This window comes from Lycium ferocissimum, chromosome 3 (assembly GCF_029784015.1).
Source record: "Lycium ferocissimum isolate CSIRO_LF1 chromosome 3, AGI_CSIRO_Lferr_CH_V1, whole genome shotgun sequence".
Lineage (NCBI taxonomy): Eukaryota > Viridiplantae > Streptophyta > Magnoliopsida > Solanales > Solanaceae > Lycium > Lycium ferocissimum.
Genome location: NC_081344.1, coordinates 16178893 through 16197563, shown reverse-complemented (window position 1 = coordinate 16197563; position 18671 = coordinate 16178893). Strand labels below are relative to the sequence as shown.

Sequence of the window (18671 nt, the reverse complement as noted above, 5' to 3'; positions counted from 1 at the left end):
CCGACCGACCATTTTTTGGCATTAATTTGGGCCCACTGGACACCTAGTGGGATTAAGCCCAAATAGTAATTAAATGTGGGATTAATTTGGCTGAGTGGACACACAAAGTCCTTTTCCCTATTATATATTCATCTCATGTAATTCATATTCCTTTGTTATATAACCATTTATATAAAATTATTTTATACCATAAATTTTTAAATAATATAAATTGTAAACAAATATTATACGTTATACATATTAATGGATAATTCAAATAAAAGTGAAATCATTGATAAAATATAATTAAATAAATATTACATTATGGTAAAATTTATTTTAATTTCTACATAAATGTTCAACTTCCACAATTAGTATGTTGCTCCCATAAATGCTCTATTAATGCATTACGAAGTGCAAAATGAGCATCTTTGTTCTTATTTTTTTTGTGTCGAGCTAAAAATTGTTCAAATCGATAATTTTCATCTACTACCATTTCTCTTTATTGAGTTGGACCTTCCCAAGCATCTTGAATTGGTGCATTAAGATCACACTCATCCTCGATTATCATGTTGTGCAGTATAATACATGTAGTTAATATATCATGTAGCACTTCTTTTCTCCAAAAACGTGATGGCCCTGCAATAATTGCAAAACGAGATTGCAAAACTCCGAATGCACGTTCAACATCTTTTCGACATGATTCTTGTTTCGTCGTGATTTCAACAAGTTCAACAGCCACAACCACAACAATCCTCTGCCCCATACACTCAATATTTAATGATATCGGTGAATCTGAAAACGACCTACCAGAGTACTAAATTATTGTTATAATTTTCTAAATTATTATGTTATTTAATGTATTTTCAATTTTAATGTATTGAACATTATTATGTTATTGAACATAATTTTAATATATTATGTTATTGAACATTGTGGTATAATTTTAATGTATTTTCAATTCTAAATTATTATGTTATTGAACATTGTGTTATTAATTAACAACTTATTATATTTTATATTTGCACTTTTCATTTTTGTGATGGTTATATTTTTTTATACAATTATAACTTACAATAAAATTAACTTACAATTTTATATAAAAATAATATCTACGAAAATTCATTTATAAAAATTACAGTCCAAATTAAGATGTAAAATTAATATTATAAAGATATTACATAAAAAATAATTAGGTATATTAGGGGCCTAAATGAAAAAAATTAAAATTTATAGTATGTTAAATTAAAAGTGTTATATAATAAATTAAAAAAATATTGATGAATAGTAATGGTGTTGATGAATTGTGTTACACCAAATTTGGTGCAATACTATTCACACACCAAAATGGTGGAAGCTCCTAAACACCAAATATTACACCAAAATAGAATTTGGTGTTAAAAATGGTGCAAGGTTGGAGATGACCTAAATTGAACAAAAAAGAATTCGATTTCAAGATGAATTCATGACATAAACTAAGTGTGAGTTCGATTCCATAGTACCCATTTCACTTAATGTTTCTCCAATCTTCCCATTAAAGGGAGGAGGGGGGAGGGGGCGGGGGGGTGTGTGGATGGGAGGAGCATACATAAAGTTAGATATACATTCAAAACACTCTCTAAGTCAAAACCGACATGTCTAATTTCTAAATCCAAAGGCTTATATCTCTTCATGCATGAATTTGTTTTTTTTTAAAAAAAAAAAAAAAAAATCATTTCTTGGAGAGAAAAGTGGTGACCCGCGAATTAATCTGAGGGAAAAGAATAGGAGACAAAGGTATTTGATTGAGAACTTAAACCATGCACCTAAGTTAATGTAAAGGAGAGTTGTATAATAACAATAGATTGCTAATCCAATCTCCCCTAGATAAAATTTCAATAGTTGCTCCCTCGAATTTTATTTTATTTATTTCTGTCAATTTTTCTTTTACCTAGAAAGCCACCAACCCATTTAATTATATAGGGGCTTCCCTCTCTTTCGCTTTCGATTTTTTGCTGTATTTGGTATTTACCTAAAGCAAGAAATGTATCTAGATCCAGAATAGAGCACCAAGCGCCCGAAAAAACCCTTAAAACTCCTCATTTTAGTTTAATAGAGAACGAAAACGCGATTCTGCTTCTTCTACCATAAAAATTAGACTAACTCATCTGTTATCAAATTGGATAAAGGTGTCAATTCTAACACATAATTTGTTAACTTGGTCTATTTTGACACGCTCAAATTCAGATCGAATCGTTCATTCGACACCCCTATATATGCATAATACTGAAACTGATTCACCTGACATCCCTATTTGGATACACACACAAGTGATACTAAGCACCTTTTACCTGGCAAAGGAGATAAGGGAGGAATGACCCAACCAAAAGAGAGCACGAAAAACCGACAAATTTCAAAGTCCAGTCACCCTATTTTAGGAAAAACTAGTACTACGACAATCCCTGACACTGTTAGGTAAAATAAGCAAGTGGTGCACCTCAATAATTTGCACATGGGATGCACAAACAAATAAATGGCACATAAATCCCCAGTTAGTTTATTATGCAATCTGCTTGTGAGGTTGAAGTTAAAAAGGCCATCTTGATGTCTGGCTTACCTTTTTCACACCAAAATGTAACTGGATTAAGTCAAGCATCTGAGGAAACCCAAAGCAGAAAGGAATCAGATAACTCCAAAAAATCCAACAAACAATTTTGAACGTTTATACAATAATGGGACAACCAGCTTACTAATGTATCTTTCTATTTAATCCAATTAGATGGCTCTTCAGGCTGTAATTTCAGGAAGGAGAGTGAACACCAAAAATGAGGTACATTAACTCATGTAGTTGGTACATGGTAACAAAGCAATTTGTAGCGCTGATGCCGAAGGTCACTTCATCCTTTTTTGAGTCCGGAACCAAAATGGCCCCAAAAAAATCATTTTGAACCAAAATACCCCAACAAAAAAAAAATGTTACAAAAGTACCTTTAGCGCGAAAGAAAAATCATTGCGTTAAAAGCACTTAACCGTAACGGCTTCCGTTAAGTGCTTTAGAAGGCGATTTTTTCTTGCGCTTATAAGCGATTCTATTTCTCTCACCTATAGCGCAAGAAAATACCGCGCTATATCACTTATTCTCTCGACCCATAGCGCAAGAAAATACTTCTATTTATAGCTTTCCACATAAAACTCATCGGCTCCACCACCGTCCCTCCCAGTGGTTAAAAAAAATTTCAAAATGCCATTAAAGGCAAAACCGAGGTGGTCCCCACATCCAAAAACGTCATTTTCTATTAAATTTCGTCCGGAAAGTTTAGATTCTCGGTATATTCAAGTCGAGGAGCAAAATTCTAAGTTCGAATTTTGGGAAAAAGCGGTGTACAACTCGATTAAAAAAGCTCACAAAAATCTTCGATTAAGGTTTTCTACTATGAACTTTTATTATTATTTTGTTATATACATTATATTCTAAGCATGCTTAACATTTAATCCTTGCTATTCCAAAAAAAAAAAAAAAATCAATATTTTTTTTTGTTCTTATTCGATCGGGGCGTTGGCTTTTGCCACTGTTCCGATTTTTTTTTTTTTTTTGTTTAATTCATTATTTGTTAAATGTTTATGAATTGTTAATTTGTGAAATGTTTATGAATTGTTAATTTGTTATATGTTTATGAGTTGTTAATTTGTTAATTATTTATGAATTTTTAATGAATTATTATTTTGTTAATTGATTATTTGTTAAATATTGATTATGAATTTATTAGTTGTTAAATATTGTTTATGAATTGAAAGAAGTTGATTGGTAATGAATTATTATGTTGTTAACACTTTGTTTGGATGATTGTTATGTATTGTTTTAACATTTATCGTATTGTGTTGTATTGTATAGGACCAAATCAGTGGTTACATAAAATAGGACCTTTCGTCGTTACATAAAAATAATATTAAAGTAACAATCAAAGCAAACATTGTATTTAAACTAACAACATAATATAATACAATAGGTAACAACCATCCAGACAAGTTGTAAATGATTATGAATTGTTAATATATATAATTTTAAAAGCGTGGATATATATGTTAAATAAAAAAAGATTATCTTAAAAAGAATAGTTAAAGTTCTTCTTTTCATAAATACATAAGCTAATAAAAAAAAATGTAAAGTTTGTAGGAAAATATGTGGTCGACGAATACACTCTTTTAGTTTAATTTTATCGTAGTTGTGTTGGCTATTTGGTCAACTAAAAATATATCACATATTCAAAGTAAAGTTCTAAACAAATATTACTGCTGAATTTCGATTTCAATTTCGATTCTCAAACTAATTAACTTAACAAGTCTTTGCCATCACATAATTCAAAAGTAATTAAATTAAAAGTCTTTGCCATCACATATGTGTCCTTACTAGCACATATTAAATTTCTTCGCATATCCCATGTTAATTATTCACAAGATATAATACTACATAATTCACATATTCCCTACAAATTATTAATTAGTTAATATAATTTATCTTTCATTTCAAGAATAATGACTAATTTAGTTTATACAGACCGGACTCTTTCATGGATCCGAATGTTCCTCCGGGGCCCGATGATCACCCGGGGCCCGCTGTTCACCCGGGACCCGCTGATAGATCAGTATTGTCTTTGCAAGACAATCATAGGTCAGACTTATTATGGGTCGGTACTATAGGGATATCTACTAGGCTCCGTCCCCGTAGGCTGGAGAGCTTGGACTCTTTTACGCGAGCACCCCCCCCCCCTCGCGTCTTGGAGATATTGTTTCGGGCGGCATCTACCGTTGCGTGTCCGTTGGTGGGGTACGCGCATGATTGGGCGCTCATCACGGCCATAGTTGAGGCGATGGAGGCCAGAGACACATACCTTCCATCTTCGCACTGGTGAGGCCACGATTACACTTCAGGATGTGGAGGTTCTCTTTGGATTGCGGGTAGATAGACAGCCACTATACACTCGATACGAGCCTACTCCTCGGTCGACGTGGGCGACGAGTTGACTAGCTCACCCACTTCGTGCACGATGCCCGGGGCCGATTTCGGGACGAGTCGGGTTCGATTAATGCTCTGCACTTATTTGGAGGGCTCCGGATCCGGTTGAGGACAGCACCCCGCGCGGACGATGTTGATCGTCATGCCCGTTTGTACCGCTATTATATTCGGGGCATCTTGTTCCCGAACTCATCGGTGCCTTTGTCACCACGTTATTTGGTTTTCTTTGGAGCATACGGACCGCACAGAGACTACGGTGGGGGCGGTCTCGGTATCGTCGATCACACGCCGATTGATCGCAACCCACCTTTCGCGTCCCCAAGATGTAGGATACTCGGCACTCGCAGAGCGTACGAGGCATTGGTAAGTTTATCGTATTTAGATTTATTTAATTGCATTAATTGTTACGTTTTAAAAAATAATTTTTTTTTCTGTTGAACAAAAATGCAGCTGGTGGTCGTACAGCGTTTATGCATCTTGGGGTTAGAGCATATGCCTTACCCTGGGCTTGCGGGGCTTGCGGCGGAGATAGTACGGATATCGGAGGATGGTATCCGGCAGGCCGGGCGAGATTAGGCGCGAGGGAGGAGCCCATGTTCGAAGCCGACTATCGAGCGAGCCGAGGAGGACCGGGTGCTTCCAGGAGGAGGGGCACCGTGTCGGCGCAGGTCGCCATGCGCCAGGGGGACGCCGTGCGCGTAGGGGCGCGTGCTTTCGCACAGACCTGGTGGTGGAGGACACCATCTGGTAAATGAGGCCGATCCCATTCCAGAGGGCGTTCACGGTTTAGTCCATCCGCGCCCCTTCCAGCCGGTGGCCCTCACTCCGGGGACTCACTGCGTTTACGCCGGCGCTTTTACTTGAGATACCGGGTCGTCATCACGCCCGAGCCGTAACGCATACATGGAGGAGCGTGATAACGTTGATTGGGCGGCGTTACGCGCTTCATTAGCGGTGACGAGCGTGACTCGTAAGGAATTTAGAGGAGCCGTGATTCTTGGCTTCGATGAGTTTTTGATCCCGGTTAGTATTTAAAATACTTATTTGTTCATTTAAATTATTTATTTTAAATATTTATATGTTACTCATTATTTAGTAATATTTTATATTTTAGGGATTCGGCGCCACGGTCCACGAGCCACCCACTCGTGCGTTTTCTCATGGGTACGCCAAGCCGACGTGTCTTCCATATGACTACCGAGCCACAAGTAAGCTTTTTATTAAAATTTCTTTTATTCAATATAAGGTCAATATTTAATATATATATTTGATTATTTAAAGTACTTATTTTAAATATGTATGTTACTTATTATTTCGTTTTTTTGATATTTTAGGATTCGGCGCCGGGGGTCCACGGGGAGCGACCCATTCGTGACATTCTCATCACCGCCGAGGCGCAGGTGTCTTCTCATGAGACTACCGAGGCGCATGTAAGTTTTTTACTTAAAACTAATTTTATTCAATATAAGGTAAATATTTATTTAATTTTTATAACCTTTACTTGGACTTCGAACAGCATCTCGTCCAGGAGACTACCTCATCATATTCACCACCACACCTATCTCAGGAGCCTACAGACCCATCTCAGGCGCCCGTTGACACATAGGTTTGATTAAATAAATAATGTTAATGTATTCAATATAAATAAGAAATGGTACTAATTATTATATACTTTTCAAGTTCATCCTTCGGCGCCTGAGGTGGCGACTCCCGACGAGAAAGAGGTCGAGTTTCCAGACCTAACTCAGCCTGAGGTTTTGAGCGTGCCAGCGGGACTAGATCCCAGGAAGAAGCACGTTCTAGTCAAGGGCGCACGGGCCAGGGAAAGAGATGATGATCATGACTTGGGGCGCCCGGTTATAAAGAGGAAAAAGGGCGATGGAGACGATGGCGAGGGCGGTGGGGATGGTATGAGCCTTAGGCCTACGGATAGTCTCCGGCATACTTCATGTGGGACCCATCCTCGATAGTGTATATACATTAGTGTTGTACAATTTATCGTAAATATTAATATTTTTTGCATATTTATACATATTATCTTAGTTTTTATTATTGTTTATAGTTTCACATCCTAAATTGATAATAAAAAAAAAAACGTGATACATTCGAAATAAAGTTAAGCATTAATTTAAAAATAAGACGAAACCCTAAAAGATAAATAACGTAAAGCTTGTTATACCCCATTTAAATGGGCTAAATTAGGTATAACATATTGGAGATTCCTAAATTGCTTTGTTTTAAGGAGTCGCCACCTAATTAATTTAATGGTGAATTAGGACACCTATTTTTATTAACTAAGGTAAAACCTAACTATACCTCCGTTAATGGTCCGCTTAATTTCAATTCTAGGTAAGGGTTCTAATTATCCTAAAGGGAAGGGTTAGGCATCCTCTAGGATCCATTAACTACGGTTTACCGGCCAAACTTAGGTTAATTAATTTAGACTAAATATAGTGTTTAAATTTTAAGAAAATAGCTTACAAATATTACCAAAGTTCAAAGGAATATTAGCTAAAATACAACTTAAAGAAAATAATAATTTATGAAAAGAACTTTAAAGGCTAATAAGACTTATAAAGGTTATTAAGATTTTAAAGAAAGAATATAATGATGCTATAATATTTCATAAATATTGCTAAGGCTTTAAAAATGCTATTTAAAGTAAAACTTATACCAAATATAATAATCTTGCATAAAAGGAAATTTCAAATGCCATCTAAAATAAAGCTTATAAATATTGCTAAATTTTGAATAATAATGCCATTTAAACTAAAGTTTACAAAATACAATGGCTTGCATATAAATAGAAACCCTTTAGAAGAAAGCTTAGCGAGTTTTAAAAAAAATTGGAATAAAATTATATTGTATGAATATAGTGATGTAGAAAATCTAGACTTATTAAATAAGATGCAAAAAGGGTAATGAGTTTTCTTCCTCTAACTTTATTTAGTCGTATTCGGCTAAAATACGTATAGTTTGATAAATCTTGACGAAATTATTTATAAAAATTCTCGAACTTATATTTGTGTATTAGTGGCGTTTTGAAATCTTAAGGTATTAAGAATTGAATATGATTCCATTAACTCAAAATGCATAGTTACGCTATTCATAAATTAATCGTCCTAAATAAATAAATATTAGATGCTATAACTAGCCTTGACATATAAAAAAAAAAAGATGAAGCTTATGGAATTAATGCTAATATCTCTCTTAAATTTACTACCCATTATACTAAAGCTAAATCCACTAATTTACTAAAATTCATTTAAGCTAAGGAAAACAAACAAACAAAGAGTTAGTTGCACAAAATAAATGAGGAGTAGAAAATATAAATGGGCTCAGCCCATTTTAAAAAAAAGGCTGCTGCAATGGAACTGCTGTTGGAAATGGGTTCAGCCCATTTTCAGGCCTGCGGAGGACCGTTCACACCTATTGGGCTTTGGCCCAGAATTTCTGTTTTGCTATTCTCTTGCTGCGGACAGAACTGGTGGGAGGGATGAGGTGGCCCAACGCCGAATGCAGAAGGGAGGCGAGTCCCTCGGACTCGTATGTGATGACCATGCATAAAACGAAAGAAAAAGATTAGCATGCAATCAATAAATAAGGCCAAACATATATAATATAAATTCAAAACTGACCAGTGGGTTATGTATATACTGTGCATATTTGAGTATATTTTGTGCATACACATTCATAAGGATACTTGGAAGGTTAATATTGGAAAGCTCTTGCCCCCGTCTTCCCGATGCTGCACAAGTTCCAAGGGATTTCATGAATCCCAGGCATGGCTAACACCGGGGAGGGTTCAAGCTTAATCCACAATGACCGACCAATCTCCCCACAAATGTATTAATCAAAGCATACTCTAAATATACACAAATGTATACATACTCCCCATATGAAAACACCTACTGCCTATAACACAACATGCTGCTTATATTCTTATTCCTACTTTTGACTCAACGAGACAGAACACTTAAATTTTACATTCCAAGAGATAAATTACTTGCACCATAATTTCCATGACCATTCATAGCAAAAGGTTGAGTTTCCAGATAATTTTAAGACACAGAGAAATACAAAAGGGAATCCAAACTAAAATGTTGACTAATCTTAACGAAGCTGCTGGTCCAGGGAAACATTTATCAATGAACCAAAGGAGGTTAGAGTTACATTTAGATTTTGGAAAAAGAAAGAAAAGGAAGAAAAGAAGAAAGAAAGGAAGAAAAAAAAAGAAAATGGCTCAAGATCAAAATCCTAACAGAAAATGACAACAGACCCAACTTAACACATATTGACATCTGAACGCCAATTAATAATCACTGAAAGAAAAGCTAGATCTTATAAAATCAAGTCAACTTATTTTGATTATTTTAAGTAAGGATATATCAAATGAATTTACTAACTAACTTGTTAGATAGACATAAGAGTGGCACCGATGAACTAAATCAATTCATACAAACAGAATGTCTCTTGAGGCAACAAAGCAGGGAGGGGGAGGGAGTTCAGGCTATTCTATATTAAGGTCGTAAAAGAACAGTTACTACAGGCAATTTAGACATGAAGAAGACACATGATTCTCTGAACCTTCTAGTCCTTCATGATATTTATAATCTACATGACAAATGCCATTTACATGATCCTACGGGACATTAAAGCAAAGCAGAAACTATCATAAGAAGTGCCATGAATATGGACAGGGCCGAGGCAATAACAGGGTATGCAGGTTGACCATTTAGTCTAATTACTTCCAAAAAAAAAATCCCAAAAACAGACAGGCATAACTTGTTCAGATATTCACACTATCATTGTCAATCTTAAAGGAATTAATGAACATATGATGTTTATAGAGTACGCTGGACAGACTGATTATCACAGGGCATATAACTAGTCGTAATCAAATGCGACAGCCTTCAATCATGCTGATGGATCAACAATTATCCGATCAAAGACATGGGGTTTTAGATAACATTCAGGCTAAACTAAAGCTGTAGGCATGCTAATGACATGGAAAATTGGCTTAACTCATGTTCAGTAGGAACAAGGACTAAACTGGACTAAAGAAAACCACAAGCTAGCAAGAAAAATACAAGATTAGGCACGATTTTGAGACTGACCAAAGCTTATAAGCATACGAAACAGGGATTAGGTTGAGCTGTGAAATGCCATCATACCAAAACCACATTTAACTAACAAAGCAGAAAACAAGCTCAGCAAACATACACACAATATGTGAATGATTAAATTAGACTAATCGGCAGTTATGCTAACACTACTACTACTTAACAGCAATAAAACAAGATGAATAAACATGCTTATATAGGCAAATGATTAAACTAAGCTAACTAAGCATGTATAAACTATCAAACTAAACATAAGCATGCTAATAACCTATTAACACACAGCTAACTAAACTAACAAACACACAAACAAAACAGAAATTAAGGAAAATAGCTAAGAGGAAGAACAACTACCTTTTCCAGGTGCAGTGAACCGGCGCGAGGGTCTCGGATTTATATTCGAACGCGACGAAACCAAATCCAAGCGAATTAAGCAAATCTCGAACCAGAAAATAAAATAATTTCTTGATTATTTTTCTTTCCCCGTTTTTGTAGTGCTACCACTATATCCTTTTTAGATATCAGATTTCTGTCGTTTTTCGATTTCCTTGGTTTTTTTTTTTTTCTTCCCACCTCCGCAAACGATTATTTATATCCGATTTCTAGGGTTTGCTGGGGTCCTAAAACGAAAATTGGGCGGGACTTTTCAAGTCAACTTTCCGTTCAAAATACAAAATGTTAGAATTTCTCTGTCATTGATCAGGAAAACCGAGATAAAGAGACAAAACCAATTAAAATGTTGGTACCCGAAAATGAAATGGAGCTGATAAAAAAAAAATTGAAATCACAACCGGACAAAACTCATCAAAGTCCTTTCAGATGCGATCAGAAAAGAAAGAAGAAGAAGACAAGATTTAACCACTTTCAACGGTTGAATCCGGATGGGGGGTACGAAGCATTAATTTCCCCTTTCCCAAATCGACCATGCACGGTCTGGGGAAGGCGAAAGTCGACTGGGACTTTGCCGCTTTGGTCGCTGACGAGTGAAAGAGGAAGAGGAGGAGAGAGGAAGGGAAAGAGAGAGAGGAGCGGATGGGAGAGAAGGGTGAGTGCGGCGCTGAGGGAGATGAGAAGGAAAACCCTACTCGTTTCATTAAGAAACGAGTTGGGCCGAGGCGGGTCGGCTGAGGTGTGGGCTGGATGAATTTAAAATATGGGCCAGTTATGTTGGGCTGGTCATTGACGGGTAGGGTATTATTTTAGGTGACAATGGGCTTCTAATTCTAAATGGAGACCTATTAATTATATGCTACCGCGTGTTAAAAATATTATTTGATATAAAAGTACGTATTTATTAGTAATCACATAAAGATAAAATTATATGACGTCGTAATAGCCGTGCAATATTTTGAAAGTCGATAGCAAATAAATGTTGTTATTTAATTATGCGGAAATAAATGCGATGCGTGTGCGCAAGATGGTAAAAATGCTAAAATGACAAAACATGCAGATTATCACAATACAGGTAATAATAATTAAATAATAATAATAATAATAATAATAATAATAATAATAATAATAATAATAACAATAGCAATAATAATAATAATATTAAGATGGCGATCCTAAGATTTAGTGCTCGCAGTGTAATAAAATAACAATAATAATAATAATAACAGTAATAAATATAGTACTAATAATAATAAAGATAATACTAACACTAATAATGAAAAATAATAATAATAATAATAATAATAATAATAATAATAATAATAATAATAATAATAATAATAATAATAATAGTAAGCGACTATGTTAATAGAAGGGGAATAATTGTGGTAAAATACACATGACTATTCACAAATAAATGTTTGGGAAAAAAGGGCGGGACAAAATCTGGTGTCAACAAAGCTAATGACTACAAGTCTTCAAACAAAAAAGGACTCCGAGTACTTTTCAACCACTAAAACGACAATCCAAAGTATTGCGTATTTTTGATGTATTGAGCCTATTTTATTAATTGTACAAATATAAGTAGGGTTCTACACAAAATATTGAAGTTCCGGAGTCTCAAAGCATGATTAATATACGGCTAAACTACGTAAAAAGGAGTGAAAATGTAATAAGAGGCTGGTTTTGAAAAATGGCGACTGCTATAGAGCAAGAAAATAATGCGCTATGGATGAGAGGCAAGAATCGTCTATAGCGCATTATTTTTTTATTGCGCTAAAGGTCGTATACGATAATCGCTATAGCGCAAAGAAAAATCGCGCTAAAGCACTTAACGAGCCGTTACGGTTAAGTGCTTTAGCGCAGTATTTTACTGCGCTAAAGGTACTTTTGTAACTTTTTTTTTTGTTGGGGTATTTTGGTTCAAAATGATTCTTTTGGGGGCATTTTGGTTCCGGACTCATCCTTTTTCGGCCTTCATATAAGTAACATAGTACCACCACCACAGCAGCAACAACAATACCTACAGCACTTTGCGCCAATACAGTGCTGTCCTTCACTGTCACCTTGGAACCAGATGAACTAGGGGTAAAACCTAGCTCAGAGAGCTTCTTGTGTGATATAGCATAATCCCTAAAGAAAGCTTCTTCATCCTGTAAATTAACCAAATTGGACTCTAATCAGTTAAGTTTCTTTTCATATAACTGTCACAAAAGCAATGCAAAGAAATGGCCTATTAAACAGGAAAGAACATGATGCTGCAACGCTGCATGAATTGTGCTAGAACATTTGATGCTGCAAATCTCCTCATTTAAAAAGAGAATAAAGCGCTGGTAAAATTAGCAAACAGTTTGTACAAGTGTAACCAATAAGTTGGACCTTCCACTAGTGCCTGAACACTAAACAGCATCCAGTCTCGCATGTTTGCTACAGAGTACAGACTAACAGACAACCAATAATTCTGAGGTACAGTAAGAACCGTATTAAATGAAATGAAGTGAAGAGATGTAATTCCACATCATACTTCATGCCAAGTTTGTCTCTTTTAAGACTAAAATAACCTCTGGACACATAAAGAAAACCCAATTAGCCACTCTAGAACTTCGTTTTTTTATAAGTCTAATTAGTCAGTCTTGATTGAGCTCTAACTAATTAGTCAGTCTTGATTGAGCTCTAATCTATTCTACTGTACTTATTCCAACCGATCCAACACTATTCCAAAAAGATTTTTCGAAATTATCTTCTATGTTTCCAATCTCCTATGAGTTTCTCTTTTGACCTTTCCTAGTATTATTACATAGTTCTCCTACCTTCGTGGTCCCAAATATCGCCTTTGGTACTTTTGCTTTGTTGTGACATCTAACAAACATTGACTCTCAATTTAATTTCTATATGTCCTAATCAACCCGATAGGGATACACACATGGGTGGATCCCCGTATCATCCTGCTCTAAGCCTACGATAAATCGGTGAACATATGAAAAACAGGTCAACACATGAAAAGTACTCGCTTCATTCAGCTTTCACACTTAAGAGGGGGAGAAAATAGCAATTAAAACTTAGCATAATAGCACTTTTCATCCCTAGTTATTGATAAATTCTAATTTTGTCCTTGTGATATAAAACGCAGTACACTTAATCTTCACTTAATTAAACTATGTATTTTTGGTCCCTTTATCTAGGAAATATATGTTATGTTATATATGGACTACTTTTAGCAGTATATTACACTCAAATATTTGAGTAACTGCACAAGCTTAACATAACACGCAATTAAATGGTGGACGGTTAATAATCATAGAAAGTTGTGAATATTCACAAGCAAAGAGATCAAAGGTGCACATCTCAAGTAATTGAAGGCTTTATTCTCAGTCAGATATCACAAGAACGAAAATTAGAATTTTACTACAGAGTGCTATTAACCCTTAAAACTCGAATAAACTCCCCAATCTCTGCCAATTTTCAATGTTGTCTGATCTATGCCAAAGGTGCTTTCTCTACACTTATACAAATGGCAAGTAGATGCATAAGACATAAAAATCTGTGATCTTTCATTTTACCAAACATCAAGTGATACGTAAATTAATTTTTGGGATTTTTACACTCTATACCAATTAGGGTAAAATAATTACCCGGTTTAGCCACTATTTTTTTTTACCCGCTGTAGCAGGTGGAGAGGCCGCCGGAGAGGTCGCGGAGAGGTCGTCTCCTTCATCCTCTCTGCTGTGCCACCGAATCTCCACCGGCGAGGTCGTCTCCTTCATCCTATCCCCTGTACCACCAGATCTCCACCGGATCTCCATTATTATACAATTTTATACAATGTAAAAGTGTATAAACACCTCTTGTATAAGTTTATATAATATTGTATACCAGCGTAAAAGTGTGTACAAACACCTCTTATACATTATTATACACTTTTATACAAGGTTGATACATTGTCTACAATAGGTGTATAAAGTTGTATATTTCTGTATAATGTTGTATACCGTGAAAAAGTGGCTATGCGAATGTAAATTAAAAATATGGCTACGTGGATGTAATTTCTTATGTTGGATTGTACATTATTGAAATTTCCCCTTCATTTTTTTAAGGAGAAGGTAAAAGTGATAGTAAATTCATAGTATTTCGTAAAAGTTTGCAAAGTTGAATAATATAAACCACAAACTTTGGTCAAACAGTTGAAATGACTGAGTTACCTTAGCATACAGCTCAACATAATGTCTGAACACAGGATCTTCCAGTAAAGCTGTGTCAGTGGGAAGTTTCAGCAGGCCCTCATTTTCCCTGTTTGGCAGCTGCCTGGTTGAATAGATCAATTTTACTCAGGAACAACAACTATGAATAAGGAAAAGGGGGAGAGGGATGGCTTTTGCCCATTTGAAATTAAAGGTCAAAAAATCCAAAAATGAGCTCACAAGGCCATTAGTCTTACAAAAAGTATGAAATATCAAATTTCAGAGGCTCCTTTGTCCATGGACCATCAAAGCCTGATCTCTCTGATGTGCTCTTCCCTGCAGACAAATACACAATGAACTGATTCATCTGTACTTAGGTGCATTCTTTGACTTAAATTAAGGACAAACATGTTAGTGCACCAAGAGGAGGAGAGCATGAATGGTGAAAAACAATCAACCTAACAGTACAAAAGTACAAAAAAAGAAAGAACATAATCTTACCAGTGTATGACCCCCTGCTAGTGCCACTATAGCTTTGTCAGACAAACCCATCCGATAAAATACTTCCTTTAGATGTGGCACACCTACCGTCCATTACAAACGAAACAGAGAAGCTCAATTTAGGTGTATATGTTATTTTACTAACAATTGAAAGATCCGAGAACCTGAATCTTGTGAGAAAACATCATTTCATAAGAATGAGCACAAAAGAACTACCTATCAAAATCAACAATTATAACAGCAAATTTATTTACAAACTGTAATAACCTACTTGTCATAACTCCAAAAAGATATTACTTCTTATACACTATTAGCAATTGTCACTATTGTGGAAAACTGCATTTAACTCACAAAGATGGTTGACCAAGGCGACGTTTGACAGTTTGACCTTTGGAAGTCAAACGTGCCCAGAAAATTTTGCGAACAAGAGAACCTGTTGTGGTATTTTCTAGATGCTTTCTAAATCTTTACTTTGATGTTGAAAGATCTGAGTTGTTGCTTGTGATGTTACAAGTACTAATGGACTATGTTCTATGTCTCTTTTGTATAATAGATTATATTTTTGATAAGGAGAGTATCAACTCTCTTGCATAATACATAAACGTTAAAACATTTTTGCAATTAAGACAAACAGATACATATATCCTTTTTGTTTCATGTCCTGTAGATTTGATTATATCTGGTTCATGTTTGTATTCATGTCCAGAAGACACTAGCGGTAATGTCCAAGATAATTAGGACCAACACCCCACCCCACAGTCAGAAAAGGATTGTGCTGATCACTGATGGAAATGCCTTGACTGCTACCCTGAAAAGGAGGGCAAAGGAGATACTATATCCGAATACCCAATTTCATATGGCAATAGGACTCAATAATTAACCAACACATAAGAAAACCTTACTTAAATGCAGTAAAGACCAGGAAACCTTCTCTTGTTTTGTGGTTTTAAGTACGAAACAGCAAGGAAAAATTAACAACAAAATTGGCAGTAATATTAAGAAGACAGTAAGTCTGAATATTTGAAAAGAAATGAAACTTGTCAAAAGCAAGCAATCTTGTACCATCAGCAACTACTCTTAAAACATTCACAGACTTAATGACGCATAAGGTCCGAATGGATGCTGGTGAGTTACCAGTAAACAATGATTAAAGTGGACAAAAAAGCAATAGGTGAGTAAAACCATTTTCACAGCAGTTGGCCCCATATCTGAGGGGAAAAAAGAAAAAGAGAAAAGGCACTGATCACCCTTGATGGCATCTTATCCGGATAACCAATCTCCTCCCATATAATTTCCTTTCTCTTGTTTGTTACATTTGAAGGTATTTCTGCTAAATAATTATTCTCTTTCCCGCTCCAATTTCCTTTTGTCCCCTCTTTCCCTTCTAAGTTACATTTTTGCCTTTTCTGAAGGAGTTGTTCTCTTGTTTTTCCATTTTTGGTTACTGCAGGCTTGCTTGAATAAAAACCACTGCTTTGTTTGGGTATGGTTGGTATGAAGGCGGAAGTGCATGAGAGAAAGATATTTGATATGTTAGGAAGTAAAATGAAAGTTTTGCAAGGCCATGCATGTCAACCAAGTGTATTCCAACGACCATATTCAGGGGAATAAGTAAACTCTTCAAGTTTTAGAACAGTCATACCAAACAAGATGAGGAAAGAATAATATGCCCATTATAAGAAAAAGATCCAACGGTCCCCATCACACTCCTATTCCTTCATCACACATATCTGCTAGTTATTTCGTGAAGTTTCATCCTATCTAAGAAAAATAATGGAAACAACATCTAAGATACTGTCTATTTGGATATTAAGGCATTTAAAATTCCTTCCGGGAACCTAAAACTCAGAAATGTGCAACTTCATAGCCTGGCCTGACCCCAAAGAGTTGAATAACAATAACTTAACTGAGACAGAAGCTTGAGAAGTAAAGAGAATTGTCAAGAAAAAATTATTGTTGATTACAACATAATAAAAAAGGAATTCGTACTCCAGGAATACCTTGTTTAGCATCTGGAAGCCGTCCTTCCCTTGGAGAAATCTTTGAATCCTGATAAAAACAACAGCGGTACAAAGGCATTAACATTTGAATGATTTGTTATTAACTGGTCATCAAATACCAGACACAAAAGTTTGTGCTCATGAGGTACATGAAAATCGACTTACCCTCCTACCACGGACAAAGTCGATGGTAGGACCACCAGTGACCTCAACTGCTACGACACCTGCAAGCTATAAGATTTCTGGCAATAATTAAGCTCAACTACGACCATCAGCACCCTAAGTAGAAGATAAATGACAATTTCCTGAAATTTAACATGATGCAAGATGCAGCTATTCAGCGAAAATTCTGGGATCAATTTTCTGCAAATTACCAACACTATACAATATGTCTAACCAAACAGAACCAGCCAGCTTGCAAGAATGTGAAAGGTGCATATTCATCAATCCCTATGAATTTCACTTTCACGAGGCATCTCAGCAAGAAATCATTTCCTTGTTCCAGGAATTTATTCAAAAACCACCTTCACGGTACGGCCAAAAGAAAGGAAGGAAATACAGAGTTAGACAAGTTTTTGGCGTTTCCTTTATCTATTCATTTATCGCATATGGCTGCTATGGGTGAGGCAAGTCCTTTAACTCTTTTCACCATGCAGGATTACAATCTAACTAGAACCTTTGCCAACAATAACTATTGTTGTAGCAAGAAATAAATTATCTGCTGGCTTTTACTAAGAATCTGTATCCATTGATAATGCAAACAGATTCTCAGGTAATGTAAGATCTACTCATTTCACACTCACAAAATGCATTTTATTCACACGTGTATGGTTGCAAGTTCCTACTTGAGGCAATGGATTGTCCACTGGTGCACCACATTTACCGGGAGGCTAATATGGTGGCCTGACACTCTTAGAAAACTATGGGAAGACTTGGGATTCGCATGGTTTGGTTAGAACTATATAGTATTTTGGAACTCTTCCCCCCCCCCCCCCCCCCAACCCCACCAAAACAACTTATGCTCTATTTAGCTTTCATTGAAAGACTATTTGGGAACTGAGTCACATTATCAGTTCCTTTGTGTACTGAACTCCTTTAATTTCCTGTGTTTAATTTAAGTTGCATTTCATTAGCCAAAAAAAAAATAGATGTACCTGGAAATAAACTTTTTTAAAATATTCCAAACCTTTAGCTGAAGAAGTTGAATAATCTAAACAATCAAATGTTAAAGGATTGCCTTCATGAAAATAGCACGAATTGTTCAAAAAGAGTGATGATTAAGTTGATAACCACAAGAAATCACTCAAGCATCTTTAAGAACCAAAGAAAAAAAGTGCTTACCTGGTATAGGTCTGCATATGTAATCTTTGGATGTTTAGCCTTCATTTCTTCTGCAATTAGAAACAGAACAGGTTTAAAGATGCATTATTATGTCATATAATGATTAAAAATAATTTAGCTCAAAAATTGCTTTCCGATGGACAGAAACTCTTGTGTTTTGTTCAAGTTT

At 35.6% G+C, this 18671-nt stretch overlaps 1 pseudogene; it reads right to left on the bottom strand.

Annotated features, from left to right (window-relative positions):
• Nucleotides 1-481: 481 nt before the first annotated feature.
• LOC132048721 (L-ascorbate peroxidase 3-like) lies at nt 482-18547 on the bottom strand (annotated as a pseudogene).
• Nucleotides 18548-18671: the final 124 nt, after the last annotated feature.